Source organism: Moschus berezovskii, chromosome 14, assembly GCF_049115385.1.
Source record: "Moschus berezovskii isolate FMDL1 chromosome 14, NW_MosBer_1.0, whole genome shotgun sequence".
In the NCBI taxonomy this organism is placed as follows: domain Eukaryota; kingdom Metazoa; phylum Chordata; class Mammalia; order Artiodactyla; family Moschidae; genus Moschus; species Moschus berezovskii.
In genome coordinates this window covers 56,660,376-56,677,949 of record NC_142473.1, presented here as the reverse complement: position 1 = coordinate 56,677,949, position 17,574 = coordinate 56,660,376, and the positions used below count along the sequence as shown (strand labels likewise).

The window sequence follows — 17,574 nt, the reverse complement described above, 5'->3', positions numbered from 1 at the left end:
CTTAGACACCAGCACAGCACCTGCCTCATTAAAGACTGGTTCTCCTAATATGGTCTCTAACATCCATTTCCCTCCAATTCCGAGACATTCTTAAAGTAATATTCCAGCCCACACTGTGCACGAAAGCTCCTAAAGAGGTGCTTTGAGAGAAAGAGCTCAAAGCCAGCTCATTAACATAGCTGGGACAAAACCATTTCACAGTCTCAGTTAATCAGATAGTAACAGGAAAAGGACAGTGTTTTGACACTGTCATTTTGTCTGAGTTTGCTTTGGTTAGGGTGCAGAAAAAAAATTGAATGGGTAGAAATAACACAAAACAAAACTGACAATGGCTAAAACTACACGTGGTAAAAATTTCTTATGGATGGAAAAGCAAACTGAATGATCCCATCTTTGTTGGTAACATTGAACGTTACAAAATTGACTCCTGGGAAAATTCCACTTAGTAGAAATAATCAATACAAAATAAAACTGACAACGGCTCAAATTGCTCCCAAGAAAAGGCGGACTTGGTGCAAATAACAATGAGAAATTTCATGACAGCTGAAACAATAATCAGTAAAAATTGATAAAGAGAAAAGATAACATGAATCAGATCTTTCTTGCAAAACTGATAGAGAAAAGGATACATCTTTATGAAATTTCAATTTAGAAAAAAATTTAGAAAAGTCAAATTGTTTTAACTGTGCTATACAGAAAATTTATCAAGGAATTAAATTGGTTTAATAGAGCAAATTCCTTAAATACTTCAATAAATTCATTAATAATAATATAATTCTGAGTAAAAGGTTTACATTACGGTCCCCATGACTTAGGTGTGGGGATTTGGAGAGAGAATTCCCAAATTAGATGAAGGGTTGGACTATAAGTGGCAATTTACAGTCTTCAAAGCACTTTCATACCCATTGTTTTATTGGATTCTCCTAATAACATTATGGGGTGACAGGCCAGGAATCATCTTTCCATTTATAGACATAAACATGAGGTTCAGAAAAAAAAAAATTAAAGGACTCACTAAAGGTCACCCAGCATGTTCATGACAAGGTCTAATTTAGGATATGATTCCCAGATTCCTAATCTGGTAAGCTTCCTCATACCTATTCCCCTAGCTCAGATATGCTTTACTGGCTGGATAGACTCAACCCTTTTCATTTTGACTGCCCAGTCTTCACTCTCTGCCAGTTGGCGAAGAGGAGGAAGAGGAGTGAAGCAGGTTTAGAAGGTGGGATGGTCAATGCAACACTCAGATAGGGGAAGGGATATAGCCCACATTTTATAGGCACATTTCTTATTATTCTCAGAAAAGGGAGAAGAGGGTCTAGGGTTGTGGGGACAGAGAGGGGACTTGGAATTTTAAGGCTGGGAGAATAGGATGAAAAATGAGGTAGTTTGAAAAAGATAGAGCCTGATGCATTTGGGGAAAATGAGTCATAAGTCATAGGGGTGTAATTAGATTTAGGTGGCGTGAAGTTGCTGAAGAGATTAGCTGCAGCAGAACTATGGACCAAATTAAGCTTTGATTCAGACAACCTGGGCTTTCTCTGGTAGGCCTGTGCTTCTCCGGTTGGCTAGCTCGTGGAGCTGGAATGTTCTGGTGTTTCTTGCAGAACAGTGAGGAACAATTATGTAAGATCTAAAATGCTAACATTTTTCATACAGGATTTATGTTAAGTCAGAGGTCATCTGATACCATATTCCATATTCTAGAAGAACTGGGCATAGAAGAAGAAAACAATTGTTATTTTTGGCAGAGCCACTCAAGATCTTAGTTCTACAATCAGTGATCCAACAGACGCCCCCTGCAGTGGAAGCATGGAGTCTTAACCACTGGACTGCCAGGGAAGTCCCAGAAACAATTTTTAAGTGTAAGATTTATTTTATTTGGTTTACAGACGATGCTTGAAGTATTGCTTTGTAGTCTCTTTATAATAACTTTATTCCTCTCTCCTCATTCCTCTCCCCAACAGTGATCTCTGGCCCATAGATTAGAAACCATTGCTGTAAGAATTCAAATAAAAGGAAAATCAGTATGTATAAAATATGTTCTTGGGGAGGCAAGACTTCAGCTTTAGTTTCAAGAATGAGTAGGAGAAAAAGAGAAAATGGGTGTAGAAAGACCGGAAGATGGAAACATTTAAGAAGAGACAATGAAAATTGAGAAAATCCTCTCTACTAACTTACTATTCTTTTATGAATTGTAAGTGATCACTATCATTTGTTTTAATAGTGGAAATGTTGGGCTCCCAGAAAAACTAGATCGTCCTCCCCTTGGAGCACCACTGAGGACAACGGAAAGCCATGAAAAGCTTTTAGGTAGCAAAAACAGGTGGTGGTTAGATTTGAAAATTTTATTTTTTGAAAATAGTTTATAGCTTAAAAAGTTTGTACTCTTTTTAAACAATTCTGGCAGTATGAAAATAAAAATTACTTTAAATCTGACACACTTTATTCCAAGATTATTACAGATACTATTTGGGGGAACCTTTTTACTGAAATCGTTCTATGCTTATAGAATATTGTCTCAAGTTTCACATAAAGTAGATCACTGTAAACATGTTCTATTATCATTTGAGAATAAATTGTGAGTAGTTTTTGATATCAAGAAACAGACCCATATCATCATTTTAAACAGCTGTTTAATGCATTGTTTGTATATATAACTTAACCAGCTCCTAGGGATGGACACTTAACGTTTACCCCACAGTAATCAACAATTTTGTCCATTCATCTTTTCCAAATTGATTATCTTTCTAAGGTAAATTCTTAAAAGTAAGGGAGCTGGGTCAAGAATTACCCTCTTTTTATATTTGGGCTCAAGCTGCCAAGTCGTCTAGTTTTGCAGGGAGACCAGGAGGAAGCTGCTGCATTAGTTCTGGTGCGAGACTGGCAAACGGTTATTCCGAAGAGTACAGACTCACAGGTGATCTTGCCCATCTAGGCCTGTACTCGGCTGGGTGGCATATTTCCTTCCCTTTCCCCTCTCTTTCACTTCTTTTTTTTAACATGGAGGAAGAACTGAGAACTGCATCTCCCAGCATCTCGCAGGGACCGCACTCCCTGGGAACTGTAGTACCAGGTCTGAGAAGGGTCCGGAAAGAGGGCGCGCGGCTGTGAGACATGCTGGGAAATGTAGTCCAGAGGGGGGAGGTCTTAGGGCTGTGTGGAGGTATGTGCGCGCGCGTAAAGAGGTTGGAGACGCCGCAAACATCGTCCCTTGAGGATGGGGCTTCTGGGTGACCTAACTTCCTTCCTGTGTGGTCTCTGAGTCTACAAAAGCTGCCCGCGGATGGTTGGCTTTACTCCATTGTCTGTGACCGAGGAGGGAGCGGTCCCTCCGCTTCGGGCGCTGTCCCTCCGCTTCGGGCGCGCGGTCGGAGGCGCCGGCGACGCGCCGGGCGGAGCGGGGCATGCCGGGAGTTGTGGTCCCGGCGAGCTGAGGCTGTGGGACGTGTCGCGGCGCTGCGCCGGCTCCTCCTTCCCCTCCCTTCTCAGCGGTCCCCCGCCCCTTCCCTCAGCCTCCTCCTCCCTCGCCCGCAGCCCAGCGTCCCCTGCCCCCACCCGTCGGGCTCCTCGGCGGCTACTGCAGAGGATTCAGAGCCGAGTCGCTGAGGAGGAGGAGGCTCCTGGTCCCTGCGCGCCATCCGCCACCTTACTGGACACGGGCGACGGAGCGAGAGCGTCGCCTCTGTAGCCTTCAGAGAAGACAAGGGCATCGTCGCCTCAGCTGCCGCCGCCGCCGTTTTCGCCTGCAGCAGCTCGCCGGTGAGGAGATACACCCCCACCCTACCCCGCTCCGCTCTCGCTGAGCCTGGGCCGGTGGTACTGGGGAGAATGAGAATGGGGTCTGCGGAGCCCCCTCACGGGTTGGGGGAAGGGGGTTAAGGTCGCGATGGAACGGCGGGCTGGCGAGGGAGACTTGTCCAGGCGCGGGCTGGGGGTGGGGTGAGGGTGGGACACGAGCAGGTTGCGGGGGGAGCGACGAAGCCAGGGGACTTTTAATGGAAACGACCTGGGACGGGAGCATGGGGTTGTAGGGTTGGGATGGAATTTGGATGGTTTTGGGCGAAACGGATGGTGAAGCTGGAATGGGATGGCTTTTAATGGGGGAGGGGACTGAATGAGGGTGGTGGATTTGGGGTTGGCCTGGAGCAATTGACAGCTTGGGATCTGGGCCGGGTTGCGGGGTAAGGGGTTGATTTTCAATAGAAAGTGCGACTGCAGAGTTGGATAGGACCCTGGGGGGTGGTTAAATTCTGGAGTGTGGCGTGGACCTTCGTCAGGCTGATAGAGGAGGTAGGAGCTGGGGGTGAGGGACTTGGCATGGGTTGAGACCTGAGCTTTGAAGTGGGCGCTTGCCATCTGGGGTGGTGGAATTTGTTGAGACTTACGGAATAGCGTGGGTTAGGCTAGCAGAGGAGGTAAAATTTGGGGTTTTCCTGGGGAGTGCTTATGGAAGTTGTAATAGGAGCTGGTTGGGGGTGGGACTTTCAATGAGGGGAGTGTGAGGGTGAGCTGGCAGGACGGGGTAAATTAGTAGAAGTTAGGCCCCAAATGGGCAAACAGGGATCGAAATTGGGGGGTGGGGTGGGAACACAGCGGGATGGCATTTAGAGTGATGTTAGAACTACTGGAGGCTCCCTTTGTACAGGATGGAGGCAGAGGGCACAGAAGATGCTTCCGGGCTGGACTCACCAAAAGAATAGTGGCAGGTGGTGAGCAAGGTTGGGGGATGGTGTCTTGAAGAAAATGTCCCTTGGCCAAGGTGGCAGAGGTGGTTTGGGAGAAAGAATGTCTGAGATGAACTAGTAGGACTGGAGAGGTGGTTGATGATAGTGAGGTAGCAGATGGGGCTAATTAAGGAGTGGGAAACCTGGGGCTATTGGTATGGAGTGGGCAGGGAGGATGGAGAGGGGCAGTAAGCAATATTGGGAGGAGGTTGATTGTATGATTCTGGAGAGGAAGGATTGGGATGGCCTCCAAGAGACAGGAGGGGGTTGGGAGTGGACTTAAATGGACAGCTTTGGAGGCTATGGTTGGGGGACTTTGCAGGGGACAGAGAAGGTACATTAAAGACTGGTTTCTAGAGGACTTCTTAAGCTGTTAGTTTTTGTTTCATTTGTATTAGTATCATGTGGAAGTAAACCATTACAAAGGGTAAAGTTGAGTGGGGCTTCAGTTAAGGTAGAATTGAGGAGGGGAAGGCATCTTCTATTATTCATGTATTTTAAAAAGAAAGTTGAGGGAAAAACCCACTCTCATAACTAAAGGTGAAGAAGATGAAAATGGAATGTGATAGATACCTTTCTGTTTGATATTTTTGCCTTCTTTCTGCCCAGGGTGTGTTTTAAAAATTAGTCCTGAAATTTGGCATTAAATAGATTTGATGATTTTAAGTAGTTAAGGGAACATTCCTTGCTTGAGAACTGATGAATGCGACTGAAAAATGTGAGGCTGAATTTATTTCCTAGTCAGGCAACGTGCATGTATTCAGAAAGAGCTTAGGCCTTTTTTTCCCCCCTCTTAAAATTGATTGCTTGAAGACTCCATTTATTGGTGTCCTGGTTTGCAAGGCAATTAGGCCCATCATTGTATTGCAGGCTAATAATCCTGAGATGAATCTTGGCACTACTGCTTTATGTAAACAGAAGACAGGAAATACGGAAATGTCATAAATATTCATTGGTGAGATGGTTTGCGATTGATGGAGTTTTTCATTTGATTCTCTTTTGACATTACTTGATAAGATTTAAAATAATTGGATTGTATTTCTATAGATTGGATTTTCTTCCAAAGGAATTCAGGTGGTTAGAATTCTGTCAGATGTAGATAAAAACATAGAATCATTTTTATTTTATTTATTAGGAGATATAAGCATATTGCATTGACTACAAAAATAATACATCCATCTATTCATCAGAAATTTTATTTAAAGCTTAATGATATGCTCATTCTTACAGCAGAATAGTGATGCTGGAAGGTAGAGAGGGATGTTAATGGAGGAAACATATTTAGGGAAATAGTTTTCTGGACTTAATTGCATTAACTATGATATGTTAAACATGAAGTGGCTGTTGATTAGTGCTCAGACTGGGGAAAAAATGGAGAGAGATGTAAAGAGGATAAAATTGGCACCAATGGGATCAAAATAATTCTAGTTTTTGGTTCAAGCTTCAGAGTTTAGCTCGTAAACAAACCATTTTCCTTGGCTTTCACAATTGAGCACATAAAAATACCCAATATAAAGAGTGTTTTTCTGTCATTCTGAAATGGGCAGAATGATTGAAGGTTGGACTTAATCATTGGAATTGAAAGAGTTTTGTTATGAGGAAGCTTTCTGTGTTACAATGAAAATCAGGTTTGAGCTGTTAGCAGTAATTTGATGAGAGTGTAATCTAACTAATGCAAGCTTTTCTCCTCATAACTTTACTCTGGGGTCCAGCCATTGCTTTTGTGCATCTGTAGGCTTGATCTAGAGGTGGGACATTTATATTAAAGCCATAGCTTTTGAGAGCTTAAAATGGAAAATAATCACTTGGGAGAAATGTCTTGGTGGATTTTTTTTTTTTTTAATCACAACTGTGTTCACCTGTTCAGTAGAAATGTATATAAAGTGTTTTAGTATCTTTACCTCATTTGATTCTCCCAATATTCTGGTAGCAAGAGGAGCAGTGGAGGTATTGGTATACAGGTACATTGGTTGAATGAATAGCTTGTGAATTAAGAGGTTGAGAATCTTGGTTTCAAATTCCCTTTCTACCACTTGATAGCTGAATAATTTTAATAAAGTTATTAAAAACTTCTCATACTTAGTGGTAATGTTTAAACAACATTGTGAATGTACTTACTGCCACTAAATTTTACAATTAAATACAATTAAAAATGGTAAAAATTAAAAAAAACTAACACTTTAGAAGGCTGTCTAGGGGAACAAATCAGTTCATGTCCTGAAATAACTATATGTCCTGAAAACACTGCACATATGTGAAATATTTGTTCACTATTTATTCACTATTTATTGCCTGCTAAGTGCCAGGGGAAAATGAAAATGAACAAAGAACCAGTTGTCAAGGAGCTTTCAGTGTCATAGGAGAGAGAGATGATTTAAATGTAGTGAGAAGGGACTTCCCTGGTGGTCCAGTGGTTAAGATTCCACACTCGCAATGCAGGGGACATGGGTTTGATCCCTGGTCAGGGAACTAAGATCCTGAATGCTGTAAGGTGCAGTCAAAAAAAAAGTAGTGAGAAAAGTGAGGCAAAACTAATATGGTGGTCAAGAGTGTGGATTCTGAAGTCTGTCCACCATTTACTACTAGCAGTGTGACCTTGGGCACAATGGTCTCATCTGTAAAATGGGCATAAGAGGACTAATCTTACAGGTTGTCTTGAGGATTAAACAAACTAATCCATGGAAAGCATTTAATACAGTGTGTTATATAGTACACATTAAAAAGTATTAGTTGTTGCTATTATTATTAGACAGGAAAAGACTAGAATGTGAATGGACTCTTGTGTCCTACCAATGAGTTCTTAGTTATTTATGTTATTTATGTTCTGTTATTTATTAAGGAGGTATTACTTTGTATTATTATCTCAGTTTATCTACATATACATGTTTGCATGTTGGTACTATAGGAACTTTAAACAGTAAAGTACTAAACATATGTTAGGTGTTCAGTTCAGTTCAGTCGCTCAGTCGTGTCCGACTCTCTGCGACCCCATGAATCACAGCACGCCAGGCCTCCCTATCCATCACCAACTCCCGGAGTTCACTCAAACTCATGTCCACAGAGTTGGTGATGCCATCCAGCCATCTCATTCTCGGTCGGCTTTCTCGTATAAAATAAGAAAAACTGCTCTGAGAAGAGTAAAAATTGGTCTTAATACTGAAGATTATACAGTAAGTGGAAGAGTTTGGGTTTCAGACCTGAAGTTCTAATCTTTCAAGCCTATTTATGTCTTCTTTTCAAATTGTGAAATGAATCATATGTATAAAAGTTTGTGTAATATAAATCTTCAATTTAAAGACTGATAGCAAATTGAAGGCCTCAGTTTTTGCTATTCAGCTTAATGAAAATGAGATTTTTAGTATCTTTAAAGCTTCTTATGATTGATTCCTTTCCTTCCTTCTCCCTCAGAAGTAACCACCACTTTCCTGAATTTTGTGTGAATCATTCCCTTTTAAAAATAATTTTAGGAAACAAATATGTATCCTAAACAGTATATCTTATACCTTTACAACTTGATATAAATAGAAAAATGTTTAAATATTTTTCTGTAGCTTGTTTTATTCTTATTTATTTTTTAATTTTAAAAGAGCTTTATTTCTTCCACCGTTAATTAAAATGACATGCTCATGATAGAAATTGGAAATTACAAAAAAGTAAAAGGAAGCAAAATTATTGTCTGTAGTCCTTTTAGTCAGCAACATTTCTTATTTGTATGTATATTATATGTGCTTAGTCGCTCAGTTGTGTCTGACTCTTTGTGACCTCATGGACTGTAGCCCGCCAGGCTTCTCAGCCTGTGGGATTCTCCAGGCAGGAATTCTGGAGTGGGTTGTAATGTCCTCCTCCAGGGGATCTTCCCAACCCAGGGATGGAACCCAGGTCTCTCACATTGCAGGTGGAGTCTTTACCACTCAGCCACCAGGGAAGCCCATGTATATCATATATACATATTTTAAAATGTATATTCTTCAGTAACTGCCTGTAAGTATGCACACACATATATATATGGGTAGTCTAGATGGCAGGAGGAAGCCAGTTTTCATTTATGAATGACCAGATTATCCAGATATGGGTCAGTCATACTTGGAAATAGGAATGGGAGTGGGTAGTAGCAACCTTTGTCAGCTATGAAAGAACAGCATCTTAGATTTACTACATACTAATTCTTTGTAATACCGACTTAGAACTTCATGTTATGTTTTGGCAAGTCACTTAACTCTCTTCTGGTCAGAATTTTTGTGCAAAAAGACACCAAAAAAAGGCACACAAAAAAGTTCTTTTTGCAAAAAGGCAGCCTGGTACATTGGTCCTCACCTGATTGTATAGGAAGGTCTGTCATCTGATGTACAGAGCATACCATGAATAGGAAATCCTTATACATATCAGAAATTTAGCAACCTAAGCAGCCTAAATACCAAGAATTTTTTTGTCTAAGAGATGTGAAATCCAAATTCATTAGTAATCAGTTGGAGCTTCAGTTTACTCACCTGTAAAATGGGGCTCAAATGAGATAGTAAATGTGAAAATACTCTTTAAACTGAGAAGGATAATATAAATGTTAATTTTTTTCCCCTCTAGTTTACAAAACTGAAATCAGGTACCCACACAGAGGTGAAAAGCTTGTCGTATTTGGTTTATTCGGAGAAGGCAATGGCAAGCCACTCCAGTCCTATTGCCTAGAAAATCCCATGGATGGAGGAGCCTGGTAGGCTGCAGTCCGTGGGGTCACTAAGGGTCGGACACGACTGAGCGACTTCACTTGCACTTTTCACTTTCCACTGTCACACATTGGAGAAGGAAATGGCAACCCACTCCAGTGTTCTTGCCTGGAGAATCCCAGGGACGGGGGGAGCCTGGTGGGCTTCCGTCTATGGGGTCACACAGAGTCAGACACGACTGAAGTGACTTAGCAGCAGCAGCAGCATTTGGTTTATTGCCTTTCTGAAGGGTTCTCCTAGTGGAGGAGGAATACATGAAGAGCAGTTCACAGTTTCTCCCTTAAAACTTGAAGATTGTTGGACACAGTGGGACAGAGAGGCTGTTAGAGAACTTTCCCCTAGTGAGTTTATGGGACCTGGTTCTATGTTAACTGTGCTGGCTTGCTCAAAATGGAACAATTGAGACTTTGAAGTGGAGAATGTGGTGTGCAATGTTTGTTTTCCACTATCCTGACAAATATAGTCGTTTCCCTCTTAGTTTTCTACCTGTAACTTATTACAGAGATAGAGTACAGTGAGATGGATCATTTGTGCATATGTAAGAGATAATATTCAGTTGTTGGGTTGTTTAATGGATTATGTGAGATAAGAGGTGCTTCCCTGGTGGCTCAGATAGTAAACAATTTGCCTGCAATGTGTAATGGTACAGCTTTCTAGCATGTAAAGTGAAAGTCGCTCGGTCGTGTTCGACTCTTTGCAACCCCATGGATTTTGGCTCACTGGACTTTTTAAGATTCTTTCTTTGAGTAGTCTTGCCCACTCTATTGGCTTTAACTGCTATTATATGCTGATGACTGTCAAAATTTCTGTCTCCAGCTCAAACATCTTTCCTGATTTCTAGACTTGTATATCTCACTGGCTATTGACCCCCTACATATATACATTTTGATGATCCTTAAATTCAATAGGTACAAAACAGAACTCATTTTCCCCATCTACTTCTTCTGACTTCTCCCTTTTTATCTCCCCTAAAAGTTAAAATCATCCCTTCTTGTAGTTTTGTCCTAACTTAAAGGCACTGCTGTCCATCCAGCCATTCAAGATATGAATCTGTGCCATTAGTCTTTTCTTGTCCCTTATCCTGTAGCCCCAAATAAATCCTCCTAAATATTCCTGACGTTCATCTTCCCTTTACTACTATTATCACCTTAGTTCAGCTCTTAATCTTGCCTGTACAAGGACAGTAGCCTCCTAACTTGTTTTTGCATCATCCATTTGCAATGGTAAACCTGTCTTCCTCTCAGCAGCAGACTGTCCACATTACTCCCTTGCTTTAGTCCCGTCACTGGCTCTAAAGTCTAAGCTCCTTAGCATGACACATTATGCCTTCTGTTATGACCTGTCCCGATGTACTTCTTCTGCCTAATCTCCCATCACTGGTAACACTGAGCAGTATGTAGTTTATACAAATGTTTTACAGTTTTACACCTTTGCTCATGCTGTTTCTCCTTTTATTCATCCCTCTGGGTTCTTTCAGCATCCTTAAAGTTTGTCATAAGTTCACAGGGAGCACCCAGTGTGTGCCTCTGTTACAGTACTTGGGCTGTTTCAGGAAAATTGACTGTTTCTGTCTGCCCCTTCACTTAACTGTAAGTTTCTTGGGAGCAGGGACTGTGCTAGTCATCTTTATAGTTCTTGCTCCTGGAGGGTGCCTTGTAAGTAGTGAATGATTAATTCTTGAACTAAGCATAGAAGAGATGACAAACCAATAGTATGATATTCTAAAGAGGAGTCAGATGATGGGTGTTTTTCCAGATGTAGATGTTTATTTATTTACAGTGGAATTTAGAATTTAATTGGATTGATAAAGGCTTTGGTAATAATGTTATATAACACAAGTTTTAAAAGTGGAAGACCGCAAGACGTGCTCAGTGGTTAGCAAATGCTTCTGTGAAATATTTTAGGCTTTGTGGGCCACGTGCAGTCTCTCTTATTTTTTTCTCCTCCTTCTCTTTCCCCTCCACATCTACCTTCTTCCCTCCTCCTATGTTTCATTCTTAGTTAACAGGCTGTACAAAAACAGGCCATGGGTGTGCCATAGCTTGACAATCCCTGGTATGTTATCAGAAATCAGACTTAAAAGTTGTAAAAATTTTTATTTTTTTAACCCTACCACATGGCATGCAGGATCTTAGTTCCCTGACCAGGGTTAGAACCTGTGCCTCCTGCAGTGGAAGTACAGAGTTTTAGCCACTGCACTGCCAGGGAAGTCCCTTTTAAGCTTTAAAAGCGAGCTTAATTTTCATGTTTTGTTTATTATAAAATTTAGTTCCTTTAGGCAATTATGCATTTTAGTATGAAAAATAATTGTACAGTCTTTTTTGTCAAAGTACTCTGTTTATCTTTGACATTTTGTTAAATGGGCCATCGATTTCTGTATAAAGATGCTTTGAAACCACTTGGTTTGTAAAATTCCAGTTTAACTCCCCTACTTTTCTCAGTTTATGCAGGTGTCTGGGTACTTTCAGAATATGCCTGTTTTTATGATCTTATAGATTGTGTTGTTTCTTAGATGCAGACATTTTGAAGGAACCCTAGGCTGATCTATTTTTCACAGAAAATTCAATCCCTGGCTGACTAGAGATTATAATCTTGATTTGGCTTCTGATCATGTCCTTCAAGCTTGATAGTTTCTGCTGATGCTCGTTTTCTAGTCTCTGTGTTATAACTTTTTATACATATCCTAGTTTTCTTTCTTTCTTTCTTTTTTTAGGTATCATGTTTTTGTTTCTGTTTTTTGGCTGTGTCATGTGGCTTGTTGGATTTCAGTTCTGCCACCAGAGATTGAACCTGATCCTTGGCTGTGAAAGCCTGGAATCCTAACCACTAGGTCACCAGGGAACTCTCTGTCTTAGTTTTCTAATGTGTTGTCTCTTTTATTTTGAATTGACAGCAAAAATTCCTATCTCTCTCTCTCTCTGTGTGTATATATAGTTGTATTACTTATATTTCTGCAAATATAATTATACTATTTTATTTGATCTACAGTGCACAGGTTAGTCATGTAGCATTATTTTCATTTTAAGGATTAAGAAATCAAGACTCAAGGGGGTTATTTATCTTTGGCCATAGAACTAGTAGGAGATGAGTGTGAAAAGATGAAAAGGACTTAATATTTGAATATCTGTGGTAGGGAGTATGCTGGGTGCTTGCTCTCTCTGAGTATATACTTTAATCCTCATATTTACCCATTTTAGGGTATTGTGCCCATTTTATAGAAGAGGAAGCTGAAGAAACTAAGACTTGCAGGGACTAAGTAGCTTGCATTTGGTATGTAAGAGAAGAGAAGCTTGTATTAAAAACCTGATCCACCTTACTCCAAAGCTCTTATTCTTTTTACTGTACTGTATGTAAAGCTCCCTTGTTTTAAATTGTTAGATCAGTATATTTCAACCTACTTAAATGAGTAGTAGCTTGGCTAAACATTCAACTTAGCTGAAGATCTGTTTTAAAAAACTGCGCTAGTTCTCTGACCAGTGCTAATGAAACTTCTTCAGGTGAGTCTAAAGCAAGTTTGTGTATGGGTGTATTTTTTTTTTAAGAAAATATAAATTAAAAATAAATTGTATTGCTGTATATATAACATATGAAGGAAAAGTGCACAAAAAATGTAACCAGCATTCAGATCAAGAAATATGGGAATTCCTGGTGGTTCAGTGGTTGGGACTTGAACCAGGTTCAATCCCTGGTTGGGTAATGAATATTCTAACTTCCAATACCATAGATTATTTTTTGCCTCTTTATGAATTTTTATAAGGTATGACTGGCTTTTTGCACTCAACTTTGTGAGATTCATTTATGTTCTTGCATTTATCCGTGGGCTTCCCTGGTGGCTCAGAATCTGCCTGCCAATGCAGGAGATTTGCGTTTGATCCCTGGGTTGGGAAGATCCCCTGGAGAAGGAAATGGCAACCCGCTCCAGTATTCTTGCCTGGGAAATCCCATGGACAGAGACGCCTGGCAGGCTACAGTCAATGGGGTGGCAAAGAGTTGGACCAGACTTAGCAACTAAACAACAATAACAATGTCACAGTGATTTGCCCTTCTCATTACTGTATAGCAATAGTTCTCAAACCTTTTGGTGTCTTCACTTTTACTTTTGAAGACCTCTGAGAACTTTTGTTTGTGGGTTGCATCTACCAATATTTGCTGTTTTAAAAATTAAAACTGTGCATTTAAAAATAATGAACCTATTAAATATTAGCATATTTTAATGAAAATAGCTATATTATTACCCCCAAATAGAAGAATATTATTTAAAAATTTTCCGAAGCTTTTCACTGTCTAATTGGATACATATCTGCTTCTACATTCAGTCTGTTGCAGCTGGTTTTTTGTTTATGGTATATAAAGAATATCCTGTCCCATATATGAGTGAGTGTGCATGCTCAGTTGTGTCCAACACTTTGTGACCCTGTGGACTGTAGCCCACCAGGCTCCTCTGTCTGTAGGGTTTTCCAGGCAAGAATACTGGAGTGGGTTGCCATTTCCTTCTCCAGTCCCATATATATGTGGCTAGAAAAGGGAGGAATGTTTTAATTGACTTTTTTTTGGCTGTACCACAAGACTTGGGGATCCTAGTTCCCTGACCAGGGATTGAACCTAGATCCCCAGGTAGTGGGAGCATGGAGTCCTAACCGCTGGACTTCCAGGGAATTCCCTTGGTTGACTTTTTAGATAATTGATGGATATTCTTTTTTTTTTTTAAATATTACACTGAAACTTGTCAACTGGTAGTTTCTAGAGAGGTCCGTTATCTATGGACTCTGAAGCGATAGAGTGAGCCTTTCATACTCTGTTACACTAAAGTCTGCTGGTCTGTTTTGTACTTTGAATGGGTTTTCTACTCATGCATAATTTTGTGTAACCATGCTTTGGTTATCTGGAACATATTGGCTCATTGAGTTATGCAGATCTTGTAAAAATGTTGACATATTTTATCATACAGTGTCAAATATTACATTTGTTAGTATCTCCACCAATTCTATCAGACAAGATTTCTCTAATTTTTGCTTGAAAGCTCAAATTTTGTCATTGGCAACAAATACTGACAGTTGTTTTCCTTGAAGTGACAGTCTCACATTGTTCATTTTTGAAAAAAATGTCTGCCAAACATCCAAGTCTGAATAATCAGTTTGTCTGGCAGTTATTCTTTTAAGTTAAAATGGTGTTTCATGAAAAAAAAAAGGCAGGTAATTCAGCTTGCAACTCAATTGCATAAGTGCCTTAGTGTTTTTTCTTGAGAAAACTCTTGTACTTTGTTACATAGAAATATTTATAGGTAAGGAATGAGATTTAATAAGATTCATAACTTTTGTGGCTTCAGCAAGGCCTCAAAATAGCTTTTTTTGGCATTGGCTATGAAGAATGCAATGACAGTGTCACAGTTTGGTGTCACTGCCTTAATTAAATTCAAGATGGTATAGTTTTATTTATTAGTATAATTATGTTTCCAGGCTTTATTTATTTCTTACTGGAGAAATAGGTGGATTTCTTAGTGAAAGGGGCTTCCTTGGCTCAGAGGGGTAAAGAATGCAGGAAACCGGGGTTCAGTCCCTGGGTTGGGAAGATCCCCTAGAGAAAGGAATCTATCCACTCCAGTATTCTTGCCTGGAAAATTCCATGAACAGAGGAGCCTGGTGGGCTACAGTCCAGGGGGTTGCAAAGAATCAGACATGACTGAGCGATTTGTTAAAAAACTTTATTAAAAATACTGCTTTGAAAGCTAGCATGAATATAACTGGTTTTTCCTTTGCTTCAAGTGGTAGTCGCTCAGTTGTCTCTGACTCTTTGTGATCCCATGGGCTGTAGCCCACCAGGCTCCTCTGTCCATGGAATTCTCCAGGCAAGAATACTGAAGTGGGTTGCCATTTCCTTCTCCAGGGGATCTTCCCAACCCAGGGACTGAACCCGGGTTTCCTTCATTGCAGGCAGTTTCTTTACCTTCTGAGCCACCAGGGAAGCCCTTTCCTTTGCTTAGTAGAACCAAAACACTTCAGAGTTGAGCAGTTTTACAACTTTATCAGTATGTTAGAAAATTATTGGGCTTGATCCTTATTTTTTACTATTTGTGTTGAAAGAAAGGTGTGAAATGACTTTTAGTGAACTGTGCATAGCTGTGTATAAAAGTGATTCTCTGTCTTCCTACCCTTAACCAGGAGCATTTGCAGTAAAAGAGAACGATGTAGATGAAGCCACAACCAAGTGATCTTGTTGTGTAATGACTGTTTTTTCACTGTGATTGGGCAGAGGTGGATGGAGGAGGGTAGGCTAAACAAGTTATAGTACTGAGCGTTATTTTACCTTTCAGCCAACATCCCTATACAGCCTGGAACCTTAGGGGAAGGAGAATTAACTTTCACTGTGTGCCTACTTTGTGCTAGGCTGTTTAAGTATGGTAACTTATTTAAATACACAGTTCTCCTGTAGGGTGGCCATAATTATTTTATTTTGCACATGAGAAAGCTTTGGCTCAGAGATGTAGAGCCTACTCAGGCCCACTAGCCAGTGACTAGCGTGGGATTTATCCCCAGAATTTTTTACCTCCAAAGCCTGTGAGTGGTCTTTACTATATTCTGCTATTGTCCAAGGACAGTGTCTCACTGATTATTTCTGAATCCTTGATACCTGGAAGCTAGTAGGGTTTAGTAAGTTTCTGTTGAATACTTGAGCTGGTGTTAAATAAGTGAACCAGTGTTTTACAGAATAGGATATAACCCATCCCCTCTGGGCTGTGTATAGATTGGCATGGTAGAGTCTGGTCACCATTTGTTGTTGTGGGGAAAGGGTCAATTTTCTTAATGATAGACTATCAAACTGTTTAAATAATTTGGAAATTTAGGAGTTGAGAAAATCTAATGGGATGAGTTTTCATTAGATTGTCAATGATTTCTTCAGGAACAGATAATACATCTATGCTGCCTCTGATTTCCCCCTTAATACCTTTGAGACCTTGTGCAAGTTACTTTACTTTTCTGTACCTCATTTTTTAAAATCTTTAAAAAGGGAAGGGCAGCAACAGTAGTACATAATTCCGAGGTAGTTTTGAGGATTGAATAAGACAGTTCATGTAAAGAAATTATCACAGTGCTTGGCATATACTACTGTCAATAAATAAACTATTATCCTTCTGGAATGAAGCGTGAATTTAATATGACTTTTAGCATGTTAAGAAGGAACAGTATTTTGGCTTCTAAAGCATTTTTGTTAGAGAAATAAAGCACTGAATTTATTGCTTTTTGTATTTGGGGATTTGTTTTCTGATTGTAGTTTGCTTGGTCTTCCTGGCAGCGAAGGTCTGTTATTTTGGTTGTGTGCCTGGGTTTATTCATGAACCAATGCAGGTATAGTATGATGTTTGGCTCTCCATCAACTTTTAAAACTTTTTGGTCTAGTTGAAACAGTTTGAATTGTTCTGGAAAATTCACTGATGTTGATAGTTCTTTCTAAATTAAAAATGTCAGTGAATGTGAGAAATGCCCCTTTCTAAATTTTTTTCAAGCTATACTACTCATTACTGAGGGAATCAAGTATTTCTCCATAGTACTGTGCCCCAGAACCAAAGAAAGAGTGTTCTTTGAATTTTTCTGCCTTTATTTTTGTTGGTGGTAATACTATCCATACTTTTGAGACTTATGTCTTTGACAGAACTTTTTCTTTTTTTAAGTATAGTTAACAGTCCATTTTGATCAGGCTGTGGAATTATAGAGGTGAAAACCAACCATCTATTCTAAATGAGCATATCTGAAAACCAGCCTGCCCTTCAGTCACATGTCAGTGTAGGTGTACCGTCTCCTAGATGGGGTTCTCTTGGTGGTTTAGTCACTAAGTTGTGTCCTACTTTTGTGACACTGTGAGACTGTATAGCCCGCCAGGCTTCTCTGTCCGTGGGATTTCCCAGGCAGGAATACTGGAGTGGGTTGCCAGTTCCTTCTCCAGGGGATTTTCCCGACCTAGGGATGGCACCGGAGTCTGCTGCATTGCCAGCGGATTCTTTACCGCTGAGCCACCAGGGAAGCCCAGATGGAGCTCTGGTACGGTGTTTTTAGTAAGAGAGTTAGCTCAGTATTCTCCCCTTAACCCTCTCCAGTGTTGTTTGTCTCTCCTCCCAGCTTGCACATTTTACCTCT

General features: G+C 40.2%; 1 protein-coding gene across 2 annotated transcripts in view; it reads left to right on the top strand.

The window, feature by feature from the left end:
• Window positions 1-3,543: 3,543 nt before the first annotated feature.
• The window catches only part of FAM168A (family with sequence similarity 168 member A), a 205,639-nt gene continuing 191,608 nt past the window's right edge, over window positions 3,544-17,574 (top strand). The window contains exon 1 of one of the 2 annotated variants that reach the window (XM_055423642.2): window positions 3,544-3,762. The gene's annotated coding sequence lies outside the window, so the exon portion shown is untranslated. The remainder of the gene's footprint in view (window positions 3,763-17,574) is intronic. The other variant, XM_055423641.2, reaches the window with a different exon arrangement.